The sequence below is a fragment of the Cydia strobilella genome, chromosome 3 (assembly GCF_947568885.1).
Source record: "Cydia strobilella chromosome 3, ilCydStro3.1, whole genome shotgun sequence".
Classification (NCBI taxonomy): Eukaryota; Metazoa; Arthropoda; class Insecta; order Lepidoptera; family Tortricidae; genus Cydia; species Cydia strobilella.
In genome coordinates, this window is record NC_086043.1 from 2,265,891 (window position 1) to 2,293,802 (window position 27,912).

Below are 27,912 nucleotides of genomic sequence, written 5' to 3' on the forward strand. Positions count from 1 at the left end.
TTCAGAATTTGATCGTTTTGTAATGTTTGAATAGTCCTCTAGATTTTATTTCATTTCGGTGAACATGCTCAAAGCCTGGCTTTACGCCCTTTGTTCTGGAATTAAACTGTTATAAATTCATAAGTACGGTTTTAATTGCTTTCTCGGACGCTGAGTTTGTAAGTGTTTCATCTAATTTTCAATGCTCCTGTAATTCTCGCTTGCAGTAAAGTAAACTTTGGTTTCATTTAAAAATATATACACCTGCATTCAACGGCATTAAATATGCATTGGAGTAAAGAATTCTTTAGAAATGAATATTTTCATTGCTGGCTTAACACATTTTTAAAATTGCTGCATTGTTAAAATGCACGTTATGCTGGTTAAATATTATACCCTTCTAATATTATACATGCGAAAGTAACTCCGTCCGTCTGTCAGTTATCTCTTCACGCTTAAACCGCTGAACCGACTTTGATAGGTATTCGGTATTTAAAAAAATAGTTACAAGTGGTTAAGCACTAATAATTTAAGATTTTTAGTAACAAACAGCAGACATAACCTATTTAAACATCCTAAATACCTCCCAGTAAACTTGAATTAGAATCTGGAGCGTTCCCGAACGTTATTACTCTTTATATTGGTGGTAAATTGAATAAAAGCGAGTACTTTTGCCTTTTCCCCGTTCCGGTCCGATCCAGTTTTGTTTGCGGATGCCGAATTTATAGTATGTAGTTATGTAGAAATCTGTTTTTGTTGTAGTTATACAGGAAGCGCCTTATATCCAGGCTTCAGAGGGGAAGAAAGAGAAAAAGAAAGGTATACACATCCGGTTTATTTCAGGTTATGAATGTCTCTCCGATTCAAAATGATTTTGACAAGCATTATGTATTCAGATTATCGGCGCTTCCTCTTATTCAGAAAAAACCCGTCTTCTCACCTCATCCGAACATGAATCGGGTTTTTGTCATGTCTACATGCGTTCCCTTCCAGCAATTGCCGCAACCTTGCTTGACAATAATTTGTTTAGACTGGCTGTCGGTCTCCGCCTGGGTGCCGATATAGTTGTTCCCCACTGCTGTCCCTGCGGTACTGAAGTTGACGGGTTGGGCTAGCACGACCTCTCCCGCCGTAGGAGCGCCGGCCGTCTGTCCCGTCATGATACTCTTAACGTCATTCGTCGGGCATTTACCAGCGTGGGTGAGCCGGCCGCGTTAGAACCACCTGGCCTGGCGCGCGGCGACGGTAAGAGGCCCGATGGAATGCCCCTATCCCATGGCATATGGGACGGCCACTTATCTGGGATGCTACATGTGTAGATACACTAGCGCCGTCCTATCTAGCCGCCGCGTCTCAGAGCCGGCGGGAAGCGGCAGCGGCTGAAACCCTGAAGCGCCGCAAATATGTCTTACAAACAACCACATATTTGCGGCATTATTATGAATTTGTCAGTTGACATTTGGGAGTGACACAACTGTTCGTGAGGCAATTGATCCATTTTTAAAACATGTGTAAGGCAAAGCACCGGAATTCAGGCTATGAATTCAGATGATGAATTCCGTTGCGAATCAGGCTGTGTAAGGCCAGCCAGCCTAAGACTTGATTGTACAATAAAAAACATATGGCGGAGAACTTAACGCTTAATATTATTCTAAGCAATTGAATCATAGGGCCTAATAAAGTTGCATGAAGTATCAAAAGAAACTAAAGTCACTTAGGGACTATTATTTCTTTCAATCTATTCCTTTCAGAGCAATATAGATTACCTTAAACAAAATCACACAAGGAAACTTATGAAGCAGTTATTAAGTTATTCGCTAGTTTATGCTAAACTTGATTATCTCTAAAGATAAGTGTTATCCACGAACAGACCATTTATTCTTATCGGTTACCGAACTTATGCGATCGTTTATTTAGACATCAATCGTAGCAGGGGCCGAGCCAAGATGACACGCGTTGAAAGAAAACGTCAATCATAACTAAAATAGTGCATGGACAAGGGCCTGACACTCTTTCATAGAGAAAGATAGGCTTATTGCGATTCCTATAAGAGGAAAGAGAAAAAAATGCCAAGCTTTGTCCTTATCACCGACCGGGTGGCATCATAGGTAGGAGACGATGGCGAAATATCGAAATTTGTAAGTGAAAGAGAAAAAATCCTATGCTGCCCAAACTTTATATGAATATTCTTTCTCTTACCCCTGGTCGCTCGGTGGCGCGTCTATAACTACTTGTATATACTATGTCTGTCTTTGGTACACAGATGGTTCCAAGAAAGGCAATGATGTAGGATGTGGGATCTATGGTGAAAGACCTAAGCTCAGAGCTAGCGTCAGCATGGGCACACAGGCCTCAATCTTCCAGGCAGAAGTCTTCGCCATCAACAAATGTGCGGAGATCAACCTGGATAAAAACCTAAGACACCAACATATCTACATCAACTCACAGCCAGGCTGCTCTGCTGGTACTAGATTCACTTGACTCAAACTCAAAACTAGTCCAGAACTGTAAAAAAAACCTAAATGCACTGGCTAACTCCAACAAAGTCATACTTAGATGGGTACCAGGGCACTCCGACATTAACGGAAACGAAGAAGCGGACGAACTTGCTAGAAAGGGCGCAGACACACCCCTGGTCGGCCCAGAACCGTTCTGTGGAACCACAAAACGGGATGCATATTCTCTGCTCAGCAACTTAGAAAAAACGAGAGCAATCGATTGGTGGAAGTTCCGGAGTTAAATTGTTATGGAGTACGATTGAGTACCCAAAGGATGCCATTATAATTTTATTTATTTCATTGCGTAAATGTTGTATAGCAGATATTCAATATTACAGGGCGTTCTATTTTAGCTGGTGTCTAACAGACCCACGTTCGCTAGCAATCGAAATGCCAACTTCTGGAGGTATATATTGTTTCATTGCGAAGTTTTTGGCCCGGTGGTCCCTGTGGACACTGCGTCGTACTTACTTATTAAGGGCTACCTATACTGGCACGTAACTTATCTGGATACTTATCGATTGCGTTGTTTCGATATGCTGTTGCGAACCATGGGGAATTTCCAATTTCGAATAGTTTTTGTATAAATGATGTGTTTGCCCTTATCGGTAGTTTAAAATAATTAAATACCCTTAGTATTTAATTTTTTTAAACTTTATTGCACATAAAAAAGGTACAAATGGTGGACTTAATGCCTCATGGCATTCTCTACCAGTCAACCATAGGGCCAAACAGAAAAATGTCAAGGGTGCAGTGAGAACTGTTTGTTTCGGGGAGTTCATTTCTGTGACGAGCATATATATACTTCTGAGTCGTGGATATTTTTTTTACAGAATAAAATCATGAAACATCGGTTCGATCGCGACGTCATCCATATTAATAAAAGTAGTCAAAGTATAATCAATATAGGTACAAAACTGCTTCTTCAACCATTGAAATGTGCGTTTCACCAGGGCCTAAAATTAATTTCAAGCGTAACCAAATACCAAACTATAATAAAACCCTTTATTTACCTCGTGTGAGCCATTAACGGAATTACAAGTTTACGATAACAAAATACAGGTTTTGATAAATCATAACGAAATAACCCGAGGTGTTTACCTAACACGCAAATCGAGTTATGGTGTTATGACGCAGTTGTCATAGCAGCGGGTCGTTTGAAATCTGAAAGACGTTTAAGGGCATTTTGTGGGCAATCATCTTAAATACTAGTAGTTCTGTGATTATAAACTTAAACCCCATTCTATGATTACGGGTTCATGATCCCGAATAATAAATAGGTAACTGGTTATTCTATGAACTTTCGTTGGGCTCTGACACATTGTGATTGTAGGTAATAACTGGATAAAATAGAACGCGGGCCAGTAACAAATTCAATGCCGGACGAACACGTAAAGTGCGGTTAAGGGCGATGTGTAATGAACCTTCGTAGACGTCAGCTGCCGCTCTGTTGGTGGTTTGAGGATCAGCAGCCAGTGCAGCCACCCAAACTAATAACAAAAAAAGATAGACACGCACCGAGCGTGCACGTTGACTGACGGGAGTCTACAATGGACTATATTAACACCTGAATAAAGACTATAATAAAACGAGTTGCTCAAAAGACTTATTTTAGTAGGAAAACATAATGCGTTACGCCCTTCTACCTTCCAATGCTCGACAACGGCTCAAAAAGCCTCGCCGAAGTAACGGTAGTAAAGTATTTATTTCCGTAAATATTTTCTGTATCACTCGAAAATCCCTTTAGCGGAAACTGTGCCACAGATAACATAATACCTGTGCCATAATAACTATGAGATACACCACTCGTAAAAATTTGGTGGCATAAGTTATGCCGCATAACTTCATAAATTTGCCATGACAATGCTAATTCGCTGTAAAATTTGGATCGATACTTAGAAACCTATTCAAACTATAGTTTTTTTTAAACTATGAAGTACTTTGCCCGTGGTAAATAGTATTATGGCACGTTAATTTTTTCTTGCATAGAAAATTAATGGCGTATACAGTTTTTACTAAATAATTTTGACATCACTTTTACATATATATATATATATATATTTTTATTGCAAAGAATAAGTAGTTAAAATAGTGTCTTAGGTGGTAAGTGACAATTGGTTGCTTATTGACCGGGATATGGACCGTGATTACCTTTTGTATTGTTTTTGAACTCCCGATATCGGGAATATCGGGAGCTCAAAAACAATACAAGTCCGCGCGGTCCGGTCAATATAAGTCTAGTGAAAGTAGTGAAACTAACCGTAAATCATTCAAAACTCTTGTCACTTTACTAGTATCAGTACATCTTGCACATACTTTTTTGAGTTTCGTAGTCAACTAACTTATAGTTTTACTATATGTAAAAAAATTAATCCCACTACACGTATACGAGAGATAAATAAATACTTAAATAAAAAAATAAAATTAAAATAAAAAAAGCCTCTTTATTTCCTTAATTTTTTAAACATGCATCATTTCATATTTCAGTTTGGTTTATAATATTATTATTCGAAGTTATATATCTAAGTAGTACTTAACAAGTTTGATAAGTTATACGAGAGATATATACATTCAATCCTATAGAAGGTGTAAAGTTTAATATCCGCTTCTGTTAAAGAGTGGCGTATCTGTGCTTTCTTTAATTATTCTACGGATGCCTACTGCTTGATAAATTGGCGTCAATCCAGTGTTACTATCGCCAAAAACTTGTGTGTTTTAGATGTAATAGGGAACAAATCAAATTACTTTATGAAATAAGCCTAATTTTATTGTTTTAGATATAGATATGTCAACTAGCGAGTTAGGGTGAGGCTCATGAATAAGGGAAATAGTTTGTTGGTTTTTAGCCGGATGATTTGGTAAATAATATCTCTAAAAAACTAGTGTGTTTTAGATACTTACAGATATGTCAACTGGGAGTTATCACGTGTGTCAAATAGTTTCATGTTTTGTTCCGGATGATTTGATAAAGAATATAACGAACATACTCTCTCCAAAAACTTGTGTGTTTTAGATATAGATATGTCAACTAGGCTAGGGAGTTAGTTTGAGGTTCATGAAGGGAGTCAGTTTGATGTTTTGAGTCGGATGCAAAGATAGATATCTCCGTAATAGATAGATACAGTCTAAGGAAAAAATGTGCCTCGAAAATCAAGAAAATTTGATTCTCGATCAGATGGCGCCACTAACTTTGGCCTACTCTCAAATAGATGGCGTTGACGGTTTCGTTTGTTATTTAACAATTTTAACGCATATCAGTGAAAGAACATGGGTCAAAATCATATAAAAATAATTAATGTAAGTAGTAAAAAAAAAACATTTATCCATATATACATTATTTGATATTTTTAGTTTTAATCGTGTGTCGAAAGATGGCAGTAAATTTACTGTGGCTACCAAATTTACTATGACATTACCGCTCTATCCTATTATATCCTCTTTGGTCGGATGATTTGGTAAACAATATAACGAACACACTCTCCAAAAAACTTGTGTCTTTTAGATATACATAGATATGTCAACTAAGGAGTTAGTGTGGGAGGCTTATGAATAACGGGAATAGGGTTGTCAAACAAGTATTGTAAGTGGGTCATACCCATATTATTGTGTGGTTAACTCGGTCGCGTCTTCCTGTAGACGTGCTGTAGACAAAATACGTGGGGTGCCTTTTAAGTTGTGTTGTTTGTATAATCTATAGACAATTTAAAGCTCAAGTACTATTTATTGTTTTTCTAGGAACTCGCCGTGATATTTAATACACTTTTTCATTCGGTCGATCCAGTTGTGAAAACGGGTTAATGGTTTAAATCGTTCCGTAAGAACGGAGAAAATCGATTTGACACTGGGTTAATGGTTTAACCGCTTAACCCCGGGTTAGTGGGTTGGTGCAAGTGGCCCTAAGTAATATAAAGTTTAAATAAAACCTAAGGAAAACAATTGCCACTCGCAACAATTCAAACGTGTCTTCCCCAAAACGGAATGTTTAATCAAGGCTCTTTTCAGCATAACAACATTCATAAAACGTTTTAACTTGTGAGTTTCTTTCAAACATAACTCGATCCCAAAGGCGGCATTAAAACTTTAGAAATTAGTAAAGAGTCCCCGGCAAGCTGGGCCGAATTTCACCTTTCCATACAAACGGAGTTACGTGCTCATTTTAAAACTACGTCTTGGATTGTAATGAATCTTTACAAATACAATGACATGAGCTATATCTAGGTCTGTAATTATTTTATGTAGATCTAGTATATAAATCAAACGAAATAGAGCAAAAAAATTTTTTGTGTATATTTTATCTGAACCTACATAAACTAATTACAGATATACCTTATCCTATTGTAAACGTACAACGTTTCAGAGCAATATAGCTAGTCGTTTTGAAATTAGAGCGTAACTACGTTTGTATGGAAACCGAGCTTGCCGGGGACTTAATAATAACTAAAGGAGCCCACTGACTATCAGTCCGCCGGACGATATCGGCTTGTCGGTTGTTCGGAATTGTCAAATTTTTGTTCTAACTGACAGGCCGATATCGTCCGGCGGACTGATAGTCAGTGGGCCCCTTAATATATGAATGAAGACGAGCGAGATTCGCGGGCAAGTGATGTCAAAATTAGATCAACTAGCGTCCGATTCAGGGTGTAGTGTAATATTGATATTTATCAGTGAATTAAATTCATAAGTAGGTAACTCAATTATATAGGGCGTGGCCAACGTCAAGGGTCCAGTATCCTCTAACAAGTTTCTTAGTAACTATTCAGGTAAAAGCTTTTTCTAGAAAACTTCGTCTTCAAGCGCAATTTAATAGAAGACTGGTCTCCAGAGCACAGATATAAGTGTTTGCGCGTGGCCCAAGTTTTCTTCTGGCTCCTTGAAAATTTGATGAAGTTCTAACTAATTTATATGGCAATGCCATTTGACAAAGATGAAAAGTCTGGAAGAATCCATTTTTTATTATTCTACACATTGAGTGCCGGGTACTTCATCTTCAAGCGCAATTTAATAGAAGACTGGTCTCCAGAGCACAGATATAAGTGTTTGCGCGTGGCCCAAGTTTTCTTCTGGCTCCTTGAAAATTTGATGAAGTTCTAACTAATTTATATGGCAATGCCATTTGACAAAGATGAAAAGTCTGGAAGAATCCATTTTTTATTATTCTACACATTGAGTGCCGGGTACTTCATCTTCAAGCGCAATTTAATAGAAGACTGGTCTCCAGAGCACAGATATAAGTGTTTGCGCGTGGCCCAAGTTTTCTTCTGGCTCCTTGAAAATTTGATGAAGTTCTAGCTAATTTATATGGCAATGCCATTTGACAAAGATGAAAAGTCTGGAAGAATCCATTTTTTTTTATTCTACACATTGAGTGCCGGGTACCCGCTCGGCGGGTTTTCTGTTCGTAGTCGCTTTTCTCTATAAAAACCGGCCAAGTGCGAGACGGACTCGCGCACGAAGTGTTCCGTACCATTACGCAAAAAACGGCAAAAATATCACGTTTGTTGTATTTATTTTATTCTGTTTTTAGTATTTTTTGTTATAGCGGCAACAGAAGTATATCATCTGTGAAAATTTCGACTGTCTAGCTATCACGGTTCATGAGATACAGCCTGGTGACAGACAGACAGACAGACGGGCAGAGGAGTCTTAGTAATAGGGTCCCGTGTTTGCCCTTTTGGGTACGGAACCCTTAAAACGAAAAAATGCAGGGATCGGCTACGAGCGTAGCGCTACGAAAACAGTGGCAGTGAATGTTTTAATATCGTCTTCACACTGCCCGATATAATATTCACAATATGTATTGAATGCACCTTGCCATAAGAAAGAAAAAAAATACTACATAAATAAGTTTATGGCAAAATAGTTATTTGTTATACAAGGGTGCAAAGTTGTATTTTACCCGCGAGTGTAGAATTGAAACACGAGCAAGGGAAAGGATTCTATAGGTGAACCACGAGCGAAGCGAGTGGTTCTAAAATAGAATCCTGAGCGTAGCGAGTGTTTCAACACACGAGAAGTAAAATACATTTGCGCTCGTGTGTAACACAAAACTTTTCACCTCACTATAGCGAGGAAAGTGCAACATCCACAGGCGTTAGATCATCTTCATCACTGGAATCACTCATTTCTTTACGATATTATAACAGAAAACTCTGGAAGTTGTGTATTTTTACGCGAGTCGGTGAGAAAAGGTTTTAAGTAAAGAATTTGTTGACAATGTTAACATTTCTGATGTATGTAACGATGCGTTTTGAAAATGCATCGACTCAACTTGTGCGTTCAGAATTATATTTTCCCCTCACTAGCTCGGAAAGCCGTCTTTTATCCTTTAAAACAAGCGGGGAAAAACGCATTTTATCCACTAGTGGGGAAAGTAATTTGACCTTGGATGGAGCGTGTTTAAGTAGCTTGACAGATAACAACACGTAAAACGCTCATAATAATGGTTCGTTCGATATTAATTAACATTAAATAAATGGTTTGAGAATCTAATAAAAAAATACCAAATTTAGCTTTATTTAATAATTTTAAGTCATAAACCTTAAAATTTCATAAGAAACGTTAGACTTTTTATAATGATGTTAAATATAATTCTGAACGCACAAGTTGAGTCGATGCAATTTCAAAACGCATCGTTGACATTTCATACGTCAGAACAGAAATGTCAACATTGTCAACAAAATTTTTACTGTTCTTCTCACCGACTCACGTAAAAATCAGAATTTCTAGTGTTTTCTGTTATAATATCGTAAAAAAATTAGTGATTCCATGCCTGTGGATGTTGCACTTTCCTCGCTATAGTGAGGGGAAAAGTTTTGTGTTACACACGGGTGCAAAGGTATTTTACTTCTCGTGTGTTGAAACACTCGCTACGCTCAGGATTCTATTTTAGAACCACTCGCTTCGCTCGTGGTTCAACTATAGAATCCTTTCGCTTGCTCTTATTTCAATTCCACACTCGCGGGTAAAATACAACTTTGCACCCTTGTATAACAAATAACTATTAACATCATTATAAAAAAAAACGTTTCTTATGGAATTTTAAGGTTTATGACTTAAAGTCATTAAATAAAGCTAAATTTGGTATTTTTTATTATATTCTCAAACCATTTATTTAATGATAATCAATATCGAACGAACCATTATCATGAGCGTTTTACGTTTTGTTATCTGTCAAGCTACTTAAACACGCTCCATCCAAGGTCAAATTACTTTCCCCACTAGTGGATAAAACGCGTTTTTCCCCGCTTGTATTGAAGGATAAACGACAACTTTCCGAGGTAGTGAGGGGAAAAAATCATTTTTGGTACAAGCTTTTATCGCTGACTGTACTTTTCTTTCCACAGGCAACTAATACTCATCGAGACAATTCTAAAAACCCCAGGTTGAGTTGTTTTATCACAAAGTTCCTACGGCCTCCTCCTCCCTATCATCAGATCAGCTCGATGGTACCATAATATTGCATTGCCACCTGACTTACATATGTATACTTTTCAGCTTCATCGGATATGAGGAAGTGGTTGAAAAATAGTTTGCAAGATTAAAAGTTAGTTACATCGAACATGTCTCGTTTATAAAAGCTTGTAAAACAATGGCAAGCATCAACTCAAAATAAGGACTACTTAACTTCAACATACCTATATGTATAGGTATACTACTAGCAAAGATAGATATAACTCCGTAATAGATGGATACAGTTTAAGAAAAAAACGTGCCTCGAAAACCAAGAAAATTTGATTCTCGTTCAGAGGGCGCTACTAGCTTTGGCCTACTGTCGTATAGATGGCGTTGACGGTTTCGTTTGTTATTTAACAATTTTAACGCATATCAGTGAAAGAACATGGGTCAAAATCATAAAAATAATTAATGCAAATAAAAAAAATCATTTATCCATATTTAAATACATTTTATCGTATTTTTATAAATATTTATTTTTAGTTTTAAAGTGTGTCGACAGATGGCAGTGAATTTACTGGGGTTACAAAATTTACTATGACAGTACCGCTCTAGTAGAAGTTACTCTATGCTACTAGCTTAACCTTACGATATATAAATGCAATACTTATGTAATCAAATCGCTAACCACCAATATAATTACCTGTATGATACAATTGCTAAGGGCCACTTGCACCATTTACTAACCCGTGGTTAACCGGTTAAACCTGGAGTTAGGTTACCAGTACAACCCCGGGTTAGTGGGTGCAAGTGGCGCTAAAACGAATAGGTACATCCATTGTTCATCCCCAAAATGTCCGCCCAAGCTTGAAGCGTACACAATAACATAAAGGTCAATTGTTTCAGCTTTATATTTAGCTGCTATTTCTGTACCGTAGTTAGTTATTTTAAGACTTAGAGCCAGGTAAAAATCTTGAAAGATGCTAATAAAACATAACGGACTTCAAGTGATCCTATTTCAAAGGAAGAAACGTGTCGTTTTTTCGTGAAAAAGGCAGGCAGGTACTTTGTCAATGGTCAAAGCGGCCCCTTGTCAAGAAATCACCCTTACAAACGACAAAGTGTTCCTCATACCCTTGAGGTAGACAAAAAAATGTTCTTAAATTAATAAACATTGTACTAGCAAAGATAGATATAACTCCGTAATAGATGGATACAGTCTAAGGAAAAAACGTGCCTCGAAAATCACGAAAATTTGATTCTCGATCAGATGGCGCCACTAGTTTTGGCCTACTCTCGTATAGAGGGCGTTGACTGTTTCGTTTGTTATTTATAATTTTAACGCATACCAGTGAAAGAACATGGGTCAAAATCATATAAAAATAATTAATGCAAATATTTTTTTTTTATCCATATTTAGATACATTTTAACGTATTTTTATAAATCTTCATTTTTAGTTTTAAAGTATGTCGATAGATGGCAGTAAATTTACAGTGGTTACAAAATTTACTATGACAGTACCGCTCTATCTTATTATATCCTCATTGGTACTAGTGATCCAAGTGGTCGTGGGTTCAAGTCCCACCTAAGACTGTGAATTTTTCCACTTAATTTATTTCTAAGCTAAGAGTGCCCGGCAAGCTCGGTTCTCCATACAAGCGTAGTTACGCTCTCATTTTAAAAGGGGACGTAGAGATACATGATCGCTTCTCCATACAAGGGTCTAATCAAAGAAAGGGGCATAGCTATGGTTAACATACAATAAATTGTGTCAATATATTTTCCATTGCATTATACAGAGGAAAATGGGGACTACATTTGTATAGATAAGCGGTCATCCAATACCTCTACCATCTTAACACATTTAGAGTTCGCACTTAAACTATCGTGAGACATATTTCAAAATATTTATCAGTACGGTTTTTACTCACTATTATGTTTAGTCGCTTTTGGCGACATGTTTCGGATTCTTTGGGAATCCATCCTCAGGCACGACTTGATGTGCCGCCGAGAAATTACGCACTTACCGTAATTCTCATTAGTGAAAATTACCGTAAATTACCGAGAATTTACGGTAACTTACCCATGAAGTATATTAAATTAGGATTGAATTTTGCTTACAAGTTTTGTGGTTTTAAAATAATTAAATGGTTTTTACGTTATTATTATTAAGTGTATTAATGTTTTCTGACACGTGGTTGATTGGTATAATTTATAGACTTGTTTCTCCTTATCTTAGTCCCAACTCTATTTGGGCTTCAATGTACAGCGGAGCCAAAGCGCTTTATCCTGGGTTACCATAGGTTCTACTTTCATCTCCCTCTTGATGGTGAACTACCATGTGTTGGGAGGTCTTCGTCTTCCCAGAAATCTTGTGAGGATATTGAATTGTATTGTAGCACAGGCAGGTTTCCGTAACTCGACGACAGGCGCCTAGTTTTCGTAACGGGGGGTGGGAGCTAGTCCAGCCAACCAACCCAACCCCTCAACAGGAAAGGTGACCTGCTGGATCCTGGAAGAGCGACTTCGTGAGTCTTTCATTGATGCCATGCATGGCCTGTCGGTCTCCAGCCTGGTTGTGCTGTGTTTGTAAGTTCCAGTAGCAGTGAGCGTATCTTGCTAAAGGGCATTGGGAAAATCGATTCCGCACCGTCGTTAGCTCAGGATCCACTGTGTCCCTTGATCCATTGCAGGGTGAGCTTCATATTATGAGATACAGGTTTGCCATATGCAGGTCTCCATTAGTCGTTCGTGGCATTCATGTATGAGTTTTGATGTAATTATATGGCTTAGGGCCATTAGAGTGCTCTACTGGCGGATAGTATATGGGTGGAGGGATCCTACTACCCTTCCTTGCAGTGATGGTAGCCGCCGCATTGATGATCCTCATGCACTCAGCTTGGAAAACTGAGAACCCGAACCACTGTCTGTTTTGGACCCATCAGATCTGAAGATACTCAGTTCATAGGTGCTGAATAAGTCCTTCGTGATTCGTCGTCCTCATATGATTTTATTTTGTCCTTTGTACGTTATGTATTGAAGTCTTCGTAAACCTTTTCCAGGCATATTGTGTGCCGAGCTCCCAGGTTAGACCATATGTTGAGGTCGTTGAGGTTTCGCAACCTTACCGCTTGGGGGGGGGGGGAGGGGCGGCTCTAGCTGTATGTGTAGGTGAAGCGGTAGAAGGTTTAGCATGACCTTCATGACTGCAGTATTTACCTCGTGGTTTGTGGGAATGTAAGACGGATTTAATGGCCGGACCATCTAAGCCTTCTTTTAGTTTTTCAGTAATAGGGACCACTCTGAAAGATCCTATCACGTGCTCATTGCGCTATCGAGACGAGTAACAGGACATAAAAAAGACGAGCGCTATGAATGCAGGATCTTGATTCTTGAGGGCCATCAGGAACCAATTTAATCCGTTAGTACCCAAACAGTACAGAAACTGCAGTTTCCACGAGTTTTTTTTACCTGCGGTAACTAGTGGTGGGACATTGCGAACCCAGTAGATAAGCGCTTACCTGTTCACAATACAACAGCCTAACGTAAAATAAACATGAGATGTAATAAAATATCGTCAAACACACTTGTTGTAATGTAAGCCATTACAAATCAAACTAGTTACACATCAAGCTTGCTTACGTATGACTTATTGAAATATTAATGGTTTTTAGATTACATCACTGTATATAATAAGTTTTAATTTTTTTTTCATAAAGAATAAATTTATTCATTATGAGATGGATTTTATTCAACTAAGCTGAAATAATAGAGAACTCACTTTATTTTTCGTTAGGCAAGTACCTACTTTCATTAAAAACACTTTAAATCGCACATCGAATGAAACTTATTAAACATTAGCAAAATAATTTAATATTTATTGTGTATTTCATCTCTAACATCAATTTATTTCATTGAATAAAGTTAAAATTTCTCTTAGAAAAATTACCCGAGAACATTCGCGGGGAAGATTCCCCGTAATTTACGCGGTAATTTACGGTAATTTTGGTAATAAACTAGTTCCTTTTGACAGATTTTTTTGAAAATTTCAGTACAGATTGTATTACCAAAATAAAAATAAATTCTGTAAAAAAAAGTAAAAAAATTAAAATTTAGACAACTTTCTCCATAATTACCCGTACGGAGAACGTTACCGCGTAATTTACCCGACGATTCTCTTTGTTCTCGTAATTTACGGTAACGGCACATTCCGGGAGTGTCCGCGGCGGTTGTACCAGCGCGTGCGCAACGAGCGACGAGGCGGGCGGCGCGGGCAGTGCACGACGTACAACCGCCGCGGACACTCGTGCCTGAGGATGGATTCCCAAAGAATCCGAAACGTCGCCAAAAGCGACTAAACATAATAGTGAGTAAAAACCGTACTGATAAATATTTTGACAATAGAGTTATCACCATTGACGAGTCTAATTTGTCTAACGTGAATTAAATACAGTTAGCAATACCTACAGAGTGGCCAAAAATGTGCATTCCCGTCGCCATGTTTTGGGATTATACAGCAACTTTTACTATGGGACCAACCACGAAATCGCGAAAAAATTTACCCTCCCATAGAAAATGGACCAGCCAAAATGTATGAAACAGACAAATTTTATTTCGCGGTATTATATTTATTTTAATTTTAATTTTAATTTGTTTTCTAATCTAATTGTAATTTAAATTTATTTTATGTATTATTAAGTTTAATTTGTAATTTTTATCTATGGATTTTTTTGCCTGAAATAAACATATTGATTGATTGATTGATAATCCCAAAATCTCCCTGGCAACGGGAATGCACATATTTTTTGGCCACCGTGTATATAGTGAATATTAAAGTGATACTTTACTTGCCTCGTAAGATAAATCAACCTTAAGGTTTCAACCTCTCAAAGTATCTTTCTTCTCGTAGGTATTTTTGGGAGCGCACCTTATCACGGAACACGAAAAAATCTCACTCGCCTGCTCAAAGCCTAATTGGAGGAGATTACTCGAAAGGATAAGTACGTCTTTGTGTCGTCGCGTTTCACTAGTTCCGATAAATTGAATGAAAAGGAAATAACCGGATCTAGATTTGTTGATCTAACTATATTTATGACTAAATCCAATTTAGTCCATTTATTTCAGGTCATAAAGGCCCATATAGTTTGTTAGTACTTAATTAATTACACCATATACTCATGGACAAATTTAGAGGAATGCAAAAAAAAAGGTTTAATTACTGGATTACAACACCAACAACAACAACACAAAATTAGTAATATATTTTTTTTGCGTTCCTTGTTTGTCCATGAGTGTAATAGTTATACATTAATATTAATCAAAAGAAAAATAAAAACAATATACACTAAATATTGGAATTAGAAATTAAAACGTAAATTAAACATTTAATTAAAATTAAATAAAGAATGGTTAAGAGTCCCCGGCAAGCTCGGCCGAATTTCACCTTCCCATACAAACGGAGTTTCGTTCTCATTTTAAAACTACGTGTTGGATTGTAATGAAACTTTGCACATACAATGACATGAGGTATATCTAGGTCTGTAATTAGTTTATATAGCTCTAGTATATAAAACAAACGAAATAGAGCAAAAACAATTTTTGTATAAAAAACTTAAATTCGCTGTATTTGTTTTAACTATTGTATCTGAACCTACATTAACTAATTATAGACCTAGATATACCTTATTGTAAATACAAAGTTACAGAGCAAACTGCTAGTCATTTTAAAATGAGAGCGTTACTACGTTTGTATGGAGAACCGAGCTTGCCGGGGACTTAAATGCACGGATTTTGCACTGACAGAATGTTGAAATGCTATTCTGAATTCCTTTGGAACTACAGATAATATAATAAAGAAAGCCTGAAAGTAATCATTTGAGCTATTTCTAATAACAGAAAGCTAATTCCCTGTCTTGAGACCTGGGATTCTCAGAAATTGTCGCTAAATACATATTAAACTTTACTACAAAAGCTTCAAAGGAAAATACACTATACATGTATGAGTTTCGTACATTCATAGTGCCATTTTCCTGTGCAGAGGCGGCAATTATCTGGCCTATGTCTGTGACATAGAATACATCGTATAGACTGCGCATTGGGTACGATAGGACGATAGTCTGCGTAATGTGTCCATACGCAGATTAGATGTTGCCACAAATTAGGTAAAGTAGGTACTCGTGAAGTACTATGCCGAAATATTTATACATAGGTACTACTAATATGTAATCTCTTGAAAAATTCTAAAAAGTGCTTTCTTATTTTCAAACTTGTATATGGTCAGAATTAACTACGTCACATCCGGGACAACTTTATTAAACGAAGCCCAAGCATATTTCTGAAAGTTATTGTTATAAAAGTTATTAACGAAAAACAATTTCCATACACATTTGTAAATGCTCCAAAATCTTATAAGCTACGGTCAATATATGTCATCAAATTGTGTCAAATCCTATCCAAATATGTTAATATCCAGAGAGGAAAATGGACTACGTTTGTATGGAAAAGCGGTTTCGGGGCGGTCGTCCACTTCTTAATTCAAGTTTTCGTGGTTTTACTATTTCTTTTTTTATATTTGTTATAAGCACCTTTTGTAAAATTAATTGCTGTGAAACAATGGTGTACTTTGGCGAGGATAAGTTATAAAACGCTGGACATTCATTTTTGTGTAACGATTGACTAGAAAAAGTTGCAGTTTTGAATGATTCACGGTTAGTTTCACTAGACTTATATTGACCGGGATATAGACCGTGATTACCTTTCGTATTGTTTCTTGTATTGTAATATCGGGAGCTCAAAAACAATACAGAAGGTAGGTCTATATCCCGGTCAATATAAGTCTAGAGTTTTGAATGATTTACGGTTAGTTTCACTAGACTTATATTGACCGGGATATAGACCGTGATTACCTTCACCCGTTCACCCGTGAACATGATGCATGTAACTGTGTCGAAATATCGGGAGTTCATAAATAATACAACAGGTAATCACGGTCTATATCCCGGTCAATATAAGTCTAATATAAGTCTAGAAAAAGTTGGTTCACCATAATACTCCATCTAGTGAGTAAGAGATCTACGGCCTTGTAATGAGCTCATTTGCTGGAGTAACCGAGTCACAACGCGAGGCGTGTACCTAACGTCTTTTACCAAGCCACATTTGAAGGCGGTTCCATGAGCCAGAAGGCGAAAAATCTCCTTATATGATCCTGTTTTTCTAAGAGGCGTTGATATTCGTAGACGTGGAAAAAATATATGTAGTTCTTGACTATATTATCTTTATTATCATAGCTTCCGATACACGAATTATGACACTTCGCTCGATACAATTAATTCCCAAAGTAACCTCTAACTCGGACTTTTAATCCAAATTTACTAGGTTATTTATTATGTGATACTATACACAAAAAAAAAGAAGAAAAAACAATCTTAACTTAAATAGTAATTTCATAGCTTTCGAATTTCGATATTGTAAGGTAACGTTTTTAAAATAAATAAAAATCGACAAAATTCGATCAAAATTGACACTTGGCGCGCATGATCTTTCCCGTTCTTTCTTGCGAAATGTGACAGAGACAGCGGCAAACCAATGGAACGGATCGCTAGCTGGCGCGGTTGCATTGAGCGGGTGAGCGGGTTAAGGCTGAGAACGCACTGCGATTATTTTTTTGCGGTTTCAGAACCGCAAAAAGTGTAACGTACGGCATGCTTCATAAGCGCACGCACTTAAAAGACTGAAACCGCAAGAAATTAACTAAAACCGCAAGAAATTAATCGCAGTGCGTTCTAAGCTTTAAGAGTCCCCGGCAAGCTCCCGAGCTCGGACGAATTTCACCTTCCCATACAAACGGAGTTTCGTTCTCATTTTAAAACTACGTGATGGATTGTAATAAAACTTAGCACATACAATGACATGAGGTATATATAGGTCTGTAACTAGTTTATATAGTTCTAGTATATAAAACAAACGAAACAGAGCAAAAACAAGTTTTGTAGGAAAACTTAAATTCGCTGTACTTTTATTATTGTATCTGAAGCTACATAAACTAATTACAGACCTAGATATACCTTATCCTATTGTAAGTACAAAGTTTCAGAGCAATCTAGCTAGTCGTTTTATAATGAGAGCGTAACTACGAGCTGGCCGGGGACTTAAAGAAAAATAAACGAACTAAAAGCAATGAAAAGTACTTACACTTCCGAAAGCTATTATCATATTATTATTATTAAAAACATAAAGTTTCAGATTAAGTTGGTTTAAACAGCTTAGAATTCAAGTTTTAGGTATAGGACTTTTAAAAACTCCGTTTTACTAGATTTTCTATGCTTTAAACTTAAACTGTTTCTAGTAGGAAATTAAGACCTTTTTTCTTGTAGCAAGTCGAGTATTTTTTGAGCGTATAGGATGACTCACGTTACTGTCTGACTGTCCGTTTGTCTGTCTGTCACCAGGCTGTATCTCATGAACCGTGATAGCTAGACAGTTGAAATTTTCACAGATGATGTATTTCTGTTGCCGCTATTACAACAAATACTAAAAAGTACGGAACCCTCGGTGGGCAAGTCCGACTCGCACTTGGCCGGTTTTTTATAGAAAACTAAAGTGTCGGACGCCTTGGCCCGGACACGGACCGAGTAGTACAAATGTTGAGACGACGTAGACTCGAAGCAAGATTAAAAACCATAATCTCTAATATTGAGTTGAGTCTTGTAAATGAGGACCAGGAGTTTTCACCAACACTAGTTACAGGTGGTATAGTTTTGGACAAAGCTAGTAATACTGATTCAACTGATTGTTGTACAACAATACCCTTAATTCCCTTTTGTCCGCGAGTAATATTATTCCGCGTACTATTGAATTTTCGTGTTCCGTGGTGATATTTCTAATTTTAGGACATGGCATTACGTAGTGTCTCTTTGTGTAAATGAAATACATTAATTATTGTTGGTATAAATGTCCATTTATACATTTTTTTTCTTAGGCCTGTAATAGTGTCCAATTGCTGGGCAAAGGCAACAATTTTTGAAGGATATTAAAATTGTTATGTAATTACATATACTTAATATTTTTATATTCCACTGACTTGTCAAGTTCTAATTCTAATCCCTACATATACATATGTACTAATACATAGGTAATATTATAGTTAAATGCGTAATAATTATCTCTGTCTGTTACATTTTTACGCTTAAACCCCTAAACCGATTTAGATGAAATTTGGTATGGGGATAGTTCGAGACCCAAGGAAGGACATGACTAGGAAAGTTTTTATTAATCATCATCATCATCCCACGCAGACAAAGTTGCGGGGAGACTCTAGAATTGATTATAAATGCGAAAGACTCTCTGTTACCTCTTCAAATCTTCACGTTTAAACCCGCGGAACCAATTTATATGCAATTTAGTCGTTTTTTCACGGACACAATTTTATTCCGCGTAGACAAAATCGAAGACAAAAACTACTTAGTTTTTTTTTTCAAAGTTATTTAGTCATGCAGAAACTATTCGCTACTATTCGCACTATTCCGCAACAAACTGTCTACAGTTTGGCGAAACTTTTATATACCTAGACATAAGTATATTTTTAGGGTTCCGTACCCAAAGGGTATAAACGGGACCCTATTACTAAGACTCCGCTGTCCGTCTGTCTGTCACCAGGCTGTATCGCATGAACCGTGATAGCTAGACAGTTGAAAATTTCACAGAATATGTATTTCTGTTGCTGCTATAACGACAAATACTAAAAAGTACGGAACCCTTCGTGCGCGAGTCCGACTCGCACTTGGCCGGTTTTTTTTAAATTTAATATGTTTAATTCACTTTATTCGTGCTCGTTCAAATACATAGTGATATGTCTGTAATGTCTGTAATAACAATGTTCAGGTAATAATTTTATGATTGACATGCGTCCATTACTGTTATCTTACTTATCGTCGCGTCCTATCTCTGCTTTATTATATTACGTTGGCTGTAATATACCACGAAATGGACTAATGACGGTAATAGGAGAGACGTACGTTTCTTTTTTTTTTTAGTAGGTTAGTAAGCATTAAATATAAAATTTATAAATAAATATAATTTGGAGCGATCTCTCGAACAAATTTTATTTTGCCAACTATATTTTTATAGGGTGTTAAATTAATATTAAAATCAAATAAACGACTGTTTAAAATTTTGGATGGCAAGATGATATCACCAAAATTGCCAGGCCAAATTGTATACAAGTGGCCAAGGATCGAGATACCCGGTTTTGGAGGAGGCCTTCAGCTGTGACGGTGTTCTTGAATAATTTATTTAAAAAACAAAAAAATCATAACGAAAAAATTTAAAATTCAATAAATTAATATAAGTAAGTAATTGTTTTTTCTTTTTACAGGTAAGTTCACCGGGAAAATTGGGGGTTGTAAGTAACCTTATTGCACATTTTTTAAATGGTCCTTTGTCCAGGCTCGGCACATTTCCACGAAGTCTATATTTAAGAATCACACGAACCTAGCTGCCGCCATACAATCAAAATAACGGTCTCATTTTAAAATTACATTCCTTCTAAAATAAAACGAAATTTCACATGAGCATTCTAGTAACATGTAAAATGTTTAAAATGAGAGCGTAACCTTGATTGTATGTAAGCGGCTTTTTGGCTGCGGGTTCGTGTCTGTCGTTCAAAGCTGTCAAAAACAACCTATAAAAACCCTTAATATATTACGTATTTATCACTCCCAAAAAAAAAGTATGAAAGAAAAATATAGTACCAACGGTAGGTCTAGTTTTTAAACTGTATAAAACGTCAAAATATTTATCAGTACGGTTTTTACTCACTATTATTTTTAGTCGCTTTTGGCGACATGTTTCGGATTCTTTGGGAATCCATCCTCAGGCACGCGTGTCCGCGGCGGTTGTACGTCATGCACTGCCCGCGCCACGCGTGCCTGAGGATGGATTCCCAAAGAATCCGAAACATGTCGCCAAAAGCGACTAAAAATAATAGTGAGTAAAAACCGTACTGATAAATATTTTGAAATATGTCTCACGATAGTTTAAGTGCGATTATTGTATAAAACGTGTTGTTTGGTAGGTATACATACTGCAATACAATGGAATATAATGATAAAAGCACAAGAATCCATTATAAACCCATTTAAATATCTAATGAAAGGTGATAAAAATAAACGCAATAATCGTAGAATCTAAATCTGAATCTATCAATCATTTTGCGTTTTCAGTTTCAAACCTATTTAGACTACAATGGAAATGGATTAGTGTTTATAAATTTAAGTAATAGCTTTTTCTGTTATATTTTATTATCAGATTTATTCTTTTTTTTGTGTAAAGCATTACAAGATTTTATTTGGCCCTGAAATATGTTATAACAATAATATGCGTACATTATGCGATTACTTATAGGTACAAAAAGTGTCAGTACCAGCACAGATAATATAATACTAGGTACCAAAGACTAAATCATTTCAATACATTGTTTATTGGAAGTACCAATGAGTTTTTCGGATTTATAATTTCAAATGCCTGTTACTTTTCCGTAAAACATCGTTAGGAAACCGAGCTTATCCCAATAAGGCCAGGCCAGACGGCAGTCGCTTTCGTATAAACTAGGACCTACGCAAATTCTTGAGATTAGTTGTCACGCGGATTCCAGGCTCCCATGAGCCATGGCAAAAAGGGATAACATGAGGAAGATGATGACTAAGGTGGAGGACTACTTAGACAGTCGTGAACACAGGTTATTTGACCGAGCGAAAGCGAAGGTTTCCGTATCGGCTTCTTCTTCTTCTTCATTTCCTGTTACCCCCTGCTGGGGTGTAGGGCTCGAATCTTGTTCTTCTTGTTCTTGTTGTTGTTTGTTGTTGTTGTTGTTTGTTGTTGTTGTTGTTTCAGCTTAGGTACCTAAAAAATATTTCGTATGTCCGGATGTTCTCTAAATGTCGTATTTCTCAACCTATTCTCATGAAATTTGGCGAGGAGGTTCGATAATTACATAGATTTTTTGGCCGATTCAGGTTTTGAGTTTTACTCGTATTCAAAATGGCGGAGCCATGGGGATTTGCGAGATCTACAGCTAACAGAGCCACTAGTATTTAAAACAGTACAGTTTGAGTTTTTCAATCAACCACATTATCAATCAGTCGAGCAGCTACAATTTAATCCAGTTTTAAAACAAGAATTTGTACTTAAAATATCCACAGATTATCATCTGTGCATTCAGAGCGAATCAGAAAATGTCTTGTGGCCCATTTGAAATAATCCTTTTTGGCCGTGACTCGGCTCTTTCCTTTTGAATATTAAATGGGGTGATCGCGATGAAAAACATCTGACGATCTATATTTGGATATTATAATTTCAAGGATGTCTGATGGAGTGTGATTAATACAGGATGTCATCTTAAATGTTAATATATTTTTCCTTTTTTATTGTGGGACGTACCACATTATTACAATCTATAAATTGTATATACAGCTGTCAATCACAATGAAAAAATCAACGATGATCAATCAGATCAACTCTGGTCAACGTGGGACTCGAACCCACATCCTTGGATTGCCGGTCCAATGCGTTACCAATTGCGCCAGCTGACCATCCGTCAATCAACGCGAATTTAATCATTGCAACTGTGACGACGTCACTAGCGACATCTGCTTATTAAGGTTCACAACCTTCATTCATCGGTCATCGTTGATTTTTTCATTGTGATTGACAGCTGTATATACAATTTATAGACAGGATGTCATTTTCAATGTGAAATTTTGTACTCGTTTAAGGTGCAGTACGTTTTTGAAAAAACGCAGGTAGGGTTTTTTTAGATTACAATACGGTTGCTAAAAATGTAAGTAGCAATCTTGACGCATTTCTCTAGTATCTTCATCGATTCGAAACCTAATTTCTTGACTTTTACTTGATAGAAAAAAATCACGAACACAGGGTCTAAAACGCACCTTAAAATTTATAACAATTTTTGCATAAAAAGTAAAAATATGAAAATTGCTTATAAAAATGCTCAATTTTATTTTTGTGGTCGGCTTACGCTCAATGAGGGTGTGAGAAGATCCTGAACCCACGTGGCCTTAATATAAAGTACACCCGTACTAACATTTATTCCAAATTATACTCCCTTAGGAGAAGATTCATAGATAAAGTAAATTTATATATTGATCCCGAATATACGCTAACTTATTATCTTCAAAGATATAATGACAATTATCAATTATCTATATGAAAATATTACATATTGATAACTATTTAGGAACGAAATTCTTCTAGATAGTGGAAGTTTAAGAGGAAAGTGGACGACGTTTTTTCATACAAACAAGACCCTATTTTCCTATTTGAATATTGACATCATGGAAAATGTTTTTACTAATTTTAATGTACATTACCACAGCTATACGTGAGCTTGTTTGGATTTTTTAGATTTTTAGGGTTCCGTACCCAAAGGGTAAAACGAGACCCTATTACTAAGACTCCGCTGTCCGTCTGTCCGTTTCCCGTCTGTCTGTCACCAGGCTGTATCTCATGAACCGTGATAGTTAGACAGTTGAAAGTTGCACAGATGATGTATTTCTGTTGCCGCTATAACAACAAATACTAAAAAGTACGGAACCCTCGGTGCGAGAGTCCGACTCGCACTTGGCCGGTTTTTATTTACTCCAGGGAAAAATTGCGAAAACAAAATGTGTAAGTTAAACAACAGCCTCAATTTTAGTTTACAGTTTACCTTTTCCCCCATAAAACGAAACTTGGGCCAAACCAAATAGGCCTCTCGGCCCCTGTTCGCAAAACTTTGAAACGTGTTATGGTTCCTCTTTGGTTTACCAAATCGAAATTAAATCAAAACTTGTTGACGACCGGTCTGGCTTAGTGGGTAGTAACCCTGCCTATGAAGCCGATGGTCCCTGGTTCGAATCCCGGTAAGTGCATTTATTTGTGTGATGAACACAGATATTTGTGCCCGAGTCATGGCTGTTTTCTATTGTAAATAAATACAGACTGGAAAAAATTAATGGGCCCTGCAGGGAGTGCCTTAAAATCTTAAGTTAGCTCATTTTACTTAACTTAAAGGAAACATTATTTTATTTTTAAAAAGAAACAAAACTGCATTTAGTTTTTTTTTCAATTTCACATGTTAAAAATATTTTTGTGTTGAATATTCGATTTTATGGATATTTTTACGACAGACGAGTGTAAGACCTAATGTTTCTTGGAGAAATGTTTTCATTAACATTAACTGTATCAACTATCAGAATAAAATAGTGTTTATTTTTTGGAATTTTTAGTCGGTTCGGTTCGGGAATCGAACCGACTAAAAATTCCAAAAAAATAAACACTATTTTATTCTGCTAGTTGATACAGTTAATGTTAATGAAAACATTTCTAATGAAGACAAACGAATTAAAAAAAAAGTATTTGAATGCAGATTTCTTAAAAAAAAAGAAAGTTTCCTATCCTTTTTAAGTAAAATGAGCTAACTAAAGCTTTTAAGGCACTTTCCCTCCAGGGCCTAGCCCGGGGTCCAGGGCCTAGCCCGGGGTCCAGGGGCTAGGTCGATCTGTGTAAAATTGTCCCCAAATATTTATTTATATTTTATTTATTTATTTAAATATTTATTACTTGGAATTTTAGATGTTAGTCTCTTAACAGTCGTTTGAAGAAGTTGAACCGAGAATTATTAAAAATACTGAAATTAATATTAAAAAAATTAGGTTACCGGTAACCGACCGAGCCGGCCCGGTTGGACCGGTGTTTCAATGGTCGCAGGTTCGAGTCCTGCCGGAGGTCTAAATTTTTTTCATTTTTCCTTTAATTTAAAAATTTGAACTAAAGGTAACTTTACTTTCTGGAATCTGATCGGTGATTTAAGCCTCAGACCTCAAATGTACCTACAACCAAAAATTAAGTACATACAATGGAATGGAAGGCCTTTTTATTTTTTTTTACTTAAATAAAAGAGCATTAAAAATCAAAACAACTATTCTCTTATGTTAATTTAATAATTTTGAAGAGATTTACAATATATACTTAGTTATTTTCTCCCCTTTTCCCTATTTAGGTATAAATATTATCTAAAATAACATAATACCGAACCAGATAAAAGATAAGGGTAGAAATCTTAACTATTCAGAATACTGGCAGCCGAATTTATTTAGAATCTTGCTTACAAAAAATATCGGTGATATTTTCAAGTATTTCGGCAAAATAGGTTGCGTCGGAAGTCAGTTGAGTGACGTGTGGTTGAATAGGTGTCGAGATATTTGTAAGAGACCTTTTAATTATCAGTTTATTATTATAATAAATAAAATTACAATATTATAAAATTAAAACTAACGTATTAAACCTAAACTAAACACTTAGTATATAAAAACTTATTAATCACAAACTAGTCCCGTCAAAAATTTCCTTTTAAGTCCCGAACTGTTCCCTACCTGGCCCAAATGTTCCAAATATGCCAGCTGCGTTGCCACGCTGAATGGCTAAGGATATTTGTTGGACCAGGTAAGATCCAGCACGGGGGTCACAGCCTCTGTCCCTCAACCGACGCCCGATCTCCCTGACCAGCTTTTTGGCCTCGGCGCACCATGGCCCAGCCGTTTCGACAGCAAATGACCGTAATACATCATGTAGACGTGCCTAATGTGGATAAGTTTGCCTTTGTACACTTTTAATTTGAATTAAAGCTAGAAAACTTCAACAGTCTTGGGACATTAAACAACACTTGTTTTAGTCACTCGCGCGACATGTTTCGGAGAGCCTAGGTCTCCCTGTGAAATTAGTTAATGTTAGTATGTCTTACAACAGTTTGAATTCGGACATTAAACAAAATAATAAATCAATATGTATATAAATAAATAATAAATAAATAAGTATTATAGGACATTCTTACACAGATTGACTAAGTCCCACGGTAAGCCCAAGGAGGCTTGTGTTATGAGTACTCAGACAACGATATACATAATATATAAATATTTAAATACATAGAAAACACCCATGACTCAGGAACAAATATCTGTGCTCATCACACAAATAATTGCCCTTACCGGGATTCGAACCCAGGACCATCGGCTTCACAGGCAGGGTCACTACCCACTAGGCCAGACCGGTCGTCAATATAAGGACAATCTTACACGAATCCCGAAGCTCAGGCTTGTGTTGTTGGTGCGTGGGTATACGACGATAACTATAACATTTATATGTAAGTAAAGAAAATAGAAAACATCCATGACTAAGGAACAAAATAAATATTTATGATAAACACTCAAATCCGGGACCTCCTACCTTCTTAGTAGGCAGGGTCACTACCGAATAGTCTAGTAGACCGTAATACATCATGTAGACTTGCCTAATGTGGATAAGTTCGCCTTTGTACACATTTACTGTATTCTCTCTGTGTTATGTACTTGTTTTGTGCAATAAAGTGTTTACTACTACTACTACTACTATTACTACTACTACTATTACTACTACTACTACTAGCCTAGTTTAGTTTTATTTAAAATTTGTTAAAAATTTCAACAGTTTAGCAGGTTATTTGATAAAATAAGTTTGTAATTGGAATAGGTTCAATAATAACGTCAGACGGTGGCGGTTTTAAAATAAAACCAGTGGTTCAGAAACCCCTGCTCGCAGCCATATTTACAAGTAAATGTATCTTTGTTAATTGTACGAACACCACAGTTAAGTAACTATTGTGGAGCAACACTGTGCAACATGTTAACATTAAGTAACTTACGTGGTTACTTAATGCTGTACAGTGTTACTCCACGGTTCTGCAAAAGTTAACTGCGGTGTGGATGCACCTTAACGTTTCCTAACGTGGAATCTGTGGGAGACAGTCGCTGTACCAAATCTAAACTAGACGCCGGCAAATTTGCTCCAATTTGAAGCCGGATCTGAGTTGCGCACCTGGCTCGGTCCATGTAGCTCTGGGGTTATACAGTGTGACGTATACATGTGGCCAGAACTACCTTTAGGGTCATATTATTAAAGCCTGTAAACTAAGTCGATTCACGGGAAGTTGTTGAGGTGCTGAGCCAACAATTTGCTCCAATTTGAGACCAAATCTGAGTTGTGCATCTGGCTTGTTCCATGTTGCTGTCGTATAAAAATGGGACTAGAATTACCTTAAGGCACAGAATAACTAATAGTACTACCTTAAGGGCCAACACCAAAGAATTTTGACTGATGTCATAGAGTAACTTATACTAGAGCGGTACTGTCATAGTAAATTTTGTAACCCCAGTAAATTCACTGCCATCTGTCGACACACTAAAACTAAAAATAGATATTTTTAAAAATACGATAAAATGTATTTAGATATGGATTATTTTTATGATTTTGACCCATGTTCTTTCACTGATATGCGTTAAAATTGTTAAATAACAAACGAAACCGTCAACGCCATCTATACGACAGTTGGCCAAAGCTAGTAGCGACCTCTGAACGAGAATCAAAATCAAATTTTCTTGATTTTCGAGGCACGTTTTTTCCTTAGACTGTTGTACTGTTTAGGTTTTTAAAGGGTCGGCAACGCGCGTGTAATATCTCCGGTGTTGCAGGCGTTCATAGGCTACGGTAACTGCTTACCATCAGGCGGGCCGTATGCTTGATTGCCACCGACGTGGTATAAAAAAACAAAAAAACATGTGTGTGTCACCATCTATTACGGAGTTATATCTATCTTTGCTGATGTGCTTACCATTAAAGTTGTTCTGGGTGGATCCTTGGGTCTTAGCGAAGATCAAGGCCCCAGGATCCACCCAGAACAATATTGCAGCCTCTTTTGTGAGACTATTGGAGCGCAATAGAAATGTCATCCCTATCAACGTTGGGTCCTGTATGTAACACGAACAAATTTAATGAAACGAATGATTTAAACCATCTCTGTTTACCCTAAAGTTCTGTATAGTGCTATAATTAAAGGATTAATATATTCAGTAACCCAATAGCAGCCGAAAACTTAAAGGGCAAATGTTTGATCACACGACAGTATAGTGGAAATCGCTGTAAGTACAACAAAAGTTTTCAGAAGTTCATCCAAGT

At 36.7% G+C, this 27,912-nt stretch overlaps 1 protein-coding gene and 1 non-coding gene across 2 annotated transcripts in view; one reads left to right on the forward strand and one right to left on the reverse strand.

Moving 5' to 3' along the window:
• Positions 1-27,912, forward strand: part of LOC134755655 (uncharacterized) — a 139,179-nt gene that overhangs the window by 11,900 nt on the left and 99,367 nt on the right. The gene's annotated exons all lie outside the window — the stretch shown is intronic.
• On the reverse strand, positions 22,386-22,457 carry Trnaa-ggc (transfer RNA alanine (anticodon GGC)). Its single transcript has one exon. It is a non-coding gene; the product is annotated as a tRNA-Ala (tRNA).